This window comes from Ammospiza nelsoni, chromosome 21, assembly GCF_027579445.1.
Source record: "Ammospiza nelsoni isolate bAmmNel1 chromosome 21, bAmmNel1.pri, whole genome shotgun sequence".
Classification (NCBI taxonomy): Eukaryota; Metazoa; Chordata; class Aves; order Passeriformes; family Passerellidae; genus Ammospiza; species Ammospiza nelsoni.
The window spans coordinates 3,367,474-3,373,088 of NC_080653.1; the positions used below are offsets into that span (position 1 = coordinate 3,367,474).

The 5,615-nt window shown below is 40.7% G+C and overlaps 1 long non-coding RNA gene across 1 annotated transcript; it reads right to left on the reverse strand.

Annotated features, from left to right (window-relative positions):
* Positions 1-1,720: 1,720 nt before the first annotated feature.
* On the reverse strand, positions 1,721-2,361 carry LOC132082547 (uncharacterized). Its single transcript, XR_009419820.1, has 2 exons — positions 2,273-2,361; positions 1,721-1,991 (listed from the first exon to the last, which is right to left on the reverse strand). It is a non-coding gene; the product is annotated as an uncharacterized LOC132082547 (long non-coding RNA).
* Between the last annotated feature and the right edge of the window lie 3,254 nt (positions 2,362-5,615).

Consider the following 5,615-nt stretch of genomic DNA (forward strand, 5'->3'; position numbering starts at 1 on the left):
TCCTAATTAACTGCATAATATCTTCAATATTTTCCATTACATTACTGAAAATAAAGTTAGGATGGAGAAATTATTTTCTGCACTGATGACATCTGGCACCAGCAATTTGCAGTTATTTTGACTAGTACAGTATTTAAATTACTAACAACACATAAAACTCTGAGCTAACAGCAGTCTGTGGCAGTAAGAAACACACTTTGTCAAAATTATATTTCCACAGGACCAGATTAATTTAATTACAATTAATAGGGTTTTTTTAGTAAATGGCTCCAACAGACATGTATAGCAAATAATTTGTGTATAAATTACTCCCTCTCCTGCTCTAGATGTTATCAGCTCCAAAAACCCACTTACAAATATGTGAATTCACTGTCATCCTCAACCATAGTATGTAAAAATGTGGGCAAAATTTTGTTAAAATAAGATACATCTTTTGCAAATACCATGTGTCTGCTTCTCCCTCCAAGGCAGCATGCAGACTGGGCAGGAAGCAAGCAGTGTTTGCTGGCACAAATGTTGATGTTCATCCTTGGCAGGGATCCCTTCCTTAAGACAAGCAGTTTTAAGACACTATCGTGGATCTACATCATCAGAACAGCATGCACATAAATATATTTTGCTAAGGGTTCTTTGGAAAAAAACACTTCAGTTCCCAGCTCTGCTCACCCCGCCCAGGTGCTCTGGCATTCTGCCTTGTGGCTGTGGTGGCCTTTGACTGATCTGCTTGTCCTGCTCCTGCTGCTCCCTGACATGGGAACACTTTCCCACAGCTCAGACACACAAAAGAACAATTCCCCTGGGGGTCCAGTGCAAGGAGTCAGCTCACACCTCAGGCTTTTGCTCACAGACTGTTTTGAACAATTATTCTCATATAGGAGCACAGGAACTATGCTGCACTGGCCTAAACCCATGCTGCTGCTCCTGGCTCCCTCTGCCCCTGCAGCCACATCCCCACTTTGGAGCTGGCTCTGCCATCCACCAGGCATCTCCAGGAGCTGCTCCAGCTCTCCACAACCCTGCAGAAAACCAAATTTCTGCTGAGCTTTGCCCCATTTTAACCAGACTGTCCTGGCTGACAGGCACAACCACAAAGGGAGAAGGAGCAGAACCACCACTCCCAGAGATTAATTCACCCAGCCCACCCTTGGAAACCTCCATAACAAACCAAAGCCAAGCAGATTATCATTGGCAGATTATCACAGCACATGCAAGCTTTCAGCAGAACTCACAAAACTTAGAAAGAATAGGCTTGCTAAAATATAGCAAACCCCCCCACAATTTATGATAGTTCTTATCCCTAATAATTATATTACCTCCAGCACCTGAAAAACAGGTTATATAATATTTTCTTCAGAAGGGGAAACAAAATAAACCCACAAAATTTTCTACAGAAGTTACAAGACAATGTATTGAAAACCACCAGCCAAGTCAGAAATTGTAACAGCAACATGTTCCTGTACAAAGGTTTTCACATCTAAACAATTCAGTCATATTGTAAAAGCATTGTTTTTCTTTTATAAATATGCCCACAAATTATTCCTATTCTTACGTAACAGTCAGCTCAACACATGCCCATCACAGCCTGCAAGATGGCTCACTTTTATAAAGATACAGAACAAAGGACAACAATAGTACAATAATTGCTTTACAAATGGCTTTAGAGAGTAATTATATCATTAGTCCTGAGTGGTTCCAGCTTCCAAGTGTACTGCCACTAATCTTTTGAATACATTTTTGTTAGGAACTAAGCGGATATCATTAGAGAAAAAACTTGCCAAGTGAAGAGCACTCCACTGGAGAACTCCATTTCCATGCAGTTCATTGAAAAGGAGGAATTTCCTACTCCCATTGCCCTGGAGACAGGCAAAGGAGGAGTACTGACAGCTGCCTCCATGTACAGCTCCACAGTGACTGTTCCCAAAGCTTTACACCTTGAATTGAATCTGCCTTGATGCAATCAGTTTTGGGTCAAAAACCTCCTAACAGCCTGCCTACGAAGCAAGACAGAGCAGTCAAAAAAGGCCAGTAGGACACAGGGATCAGAACTTCTTCATGGTTCTGGATGCCCTCTAGGGCTCACAGACTCTGCAGCCATCCCTACAAGAACTGTGCCCACACCTCCCTAAGAGCCCAGCTCCCCTTTCACCTCAGACTCCAAGGAAGGTCACCTGCAGCTGTGCTAGCACACACCTGCAGTGGCCATCTCCTACCTGCTACTTGTTGTATTATAGAGCAAGAGTTCCATTATCATTATAGTGTAAGGATTCCATACCTCCAGAGTTTCGTGCCTCCTCAATGGTTTCCCGTAGGCAGCTCCTCTAAGCACTGATTGTGACTGGTCCTTGCAGCAGCCATCTGACACCTCTCACTTCTCTGACTCCTCTTCCCACCAATCCACTCTTTTATACCACTGTTCTTATTGGCTACAGGCGTTGCCTGTTATCATCAGGCCTGCTCCTAATCTTTAGTAATAGGGTCCAGCTGCAACTTGTTAGGGGATAAGATTACATTCTACATTACCCATACTGTGTCCCCCTACACCTGCGAATACAAAGCTTCTTCCAGCTGGCTGAAGATCACCTGATCTTCTTCCTAATCAGGGAGTCCGTGGCAGACACTCACCGCAGTACTGGTAATACAGGTCCTCCTGGTAATCTTGAGCTGAAACTCTCCTCTGGCTCATCATGCACCTCAAGGCAGAGCTCCAGGCATTCCTGCTGCTCTCCCTCACAAAGGGCAAACTCCACTGCCACCCCCCCAGCTTGACCTTCCTGAAGGGTTTGTGTCATCCATTGCTGCAGTCCCGTGGTGTGAATATCTTAGCTCATCTCTGTGATGCAACAAGGCAACAGACATAAAATCCACAAGTGAGATCACTTCTCCCGCCGTGCTGTCCTCTCAATTCTTCATTTGCCTGTTAAAATCCTTTAAACGGCAATTAAGTAAGATCCCTGGGGTATATCTTCCCCAATCCCTTTGATCACTGGTTAAAAATGCCTCAGATGCACTGTTTAATGCAGTTTGTACCTGGCAGGTGTGAACAGACCCATTATATTGTCACATTCAATCCTCTGAGGCCATTAATGCAGCACAACATGAGCCATGGTGTCAGGGGTTCACTCATGTACAGGGGATGGAGCACAGAAAAATGAAGGTGAAAAATCATTTTGGGGAAAGCTGAGCTGAAACACTCTCTGCACAGGTCCAGACAGCAATCTGCAGAAATGCAGGAGAGGTGATCACTCAGGTTAGAGACCCAGCTGAGATATTATTTCAGCAATCTGGACTGTTTTGCAGACAAGGTATTTTTACCTCAGCATAATTAAAAGACACCTGAGCAATCCCTGGAAGATTTCTAGCACTGTAGTTGGTTCCCCCTCCTGCTGACAAAACAAGAACAAACTGTATTATCTCAGCTGTGCAATGAGAACAGGAGTTATGGAGCTCTCCTGAAGGGAAACATCCCTCAGTGTTTAACCAGAGGGAACAGAACCATGTGAAAGCTAAGAAATAATCTACTTGGTAATTACAATTAATAGCATTTACCTCTTACTGGGAGCTTTACATTTCTTAAATATTTTCCAAACATTAATTAATTACTAAGGCAGGGGAGGAAATGTTGTTGCATTATGTAGAAAAATAAGTATGTTGTGATAAATTAATTATTGTGTAAGCATCACTGTTCCTTGAGCCCTTCCGTATGTACAACCAAGGGGTACACGTGGGTTTAGCTTATTCTCTGCTGTAGGGGCAGACAGCCCTTTTGGATTATTTTTGTCTACTTACTTCCACAGCCTAAGTTGCCAAATTTGGATTGTTCTGCAATAAGAAGAACAAACCAAACTTGTTTTTAGTGTAGACTTGGACAAATACAGAGTTCCAGAAACACACATTCTAAATTTCCCAGAGTTTAAAATACCATAATAGCCCAAAAAAATTTCCCCAGGTCTCCAAAACAATGAGACAACACATAACTCTTGCCACCCCAACAGGCCATTTCCCAAACCAAGGACACAATTTGTACTGCATAACCACTACTTCCAAAAGCAGAAACCTATACTTTTATAGGGTTTTTTTAATAGGTTTTTTCTAATATTTTTTCTAACTATCCAAACAAATGTTTTGAAATTTATAAAGGCTGAGAATCCTAGAAATAATTAGAAATACTAAAAGCCATACTACCACTTTTCATCAAACTACCAGTACTGACAATGTAACAGAAAAAGGAAATTTACTTGCCTGATTAGAAGACTTTCATGAAACACTAATTGTTTCAGGCAAAAAAAATATCCATTCTCAGGAAAACAGCCTAAAGAGAATTACTTTTCTCCTTCTTCATAATTTTTAAACATACTTCTAATACTTGGGCACTCATAACTCCTCCAAACACTTCTCAGCACTTTTCAAAGTTTTCTTTTTCATCTTTGCATGGATTAGCTCAATGCACCTCTTGTAAGGAGTTCTATTTCTTTGGGAAACTGCTATTAAATCTTCTCAGAATCATCTTCCTTGGATAAGTCTGTTTTAACTGTTATATCTCCAATAAGGCACGTGACATAACTGAGACAAAAAATTTGAAGCCAATTGCAGAACTCAATCTTCCAGGTTCCAACAGAGCTCATCTAAATCCAAGCAGCACTTCGATAGTTTCTATAATGGAATTAAACTGTGATACTGAAAATAGCAAGAGGAATTTCCACCCAGAGCTCCTCACCACAGACTTCTCAACAAGGTGGAAGCTCTAAAACCAAAATGCAATTAGTGTTTTGCTTGTTCTCAGTGTCTGAACCCCAGGGTGATGGATACTTCATAAATACACATAACCAGCAACACCCAGTATCCTTCTTCCACCTAGTCTTCATCCTTGCACTCAAGAATACTTTGAAAAGAAATGTTTCCAAACTTAATATGAGGGAGAGTATTGTTTACTTTTGTAACTGTCATTTTACTATAAATGCTGAACTTGAAAATCCAATTAAAAATCCAATACTTTCTGCTTGATCTCATCAGATTTAATCCTGCCTGACAATCTGAAGCAAATTAAACTTTAACTTTCATTTAAAGACAGAAAGAGAATTGGTGAAATTTAAGGAAGAGACTTGAGAGGAGGACAGTGGTGTCTGACTCATACTTTTAAGGCTTTTATATGCTAAGCATTCAAATGCCCTATTTTGTATAGGGTTGTCCAGGTCTGAATTCTAATTTTTCCCTTTTGTTAATTACATAATAAAAAAGTTTGATAAAACTGACAATCAATGGCTACATCTGCTCCGTTTAAACCAAGGAGGCAAATTAGGGTATTAGGAACTCCTTTATTTCCCTGACTCACCAGGTCCTTCAGAAAGTTAAAGAAAACACATGGACCAGTTTTTCATAGGCTCTCAAACACAATGATTAGGGGAAAATTAGACAAACTGAGCCTAATACTTCTATTCTACCTCATACAAAATCTCTTTACACATGATCCAATGACAGAAAATGGCACTTTGAATTGTATCACAAAGGAAAATCTTGTAAAATCCCTTTCAATATCTTGTCAAAATCAGCATGCTCTGTGACTAGATGACTGTCAGTGTGATCTATAGCCCCCAGACAGCACTGTAATATAAACTAAA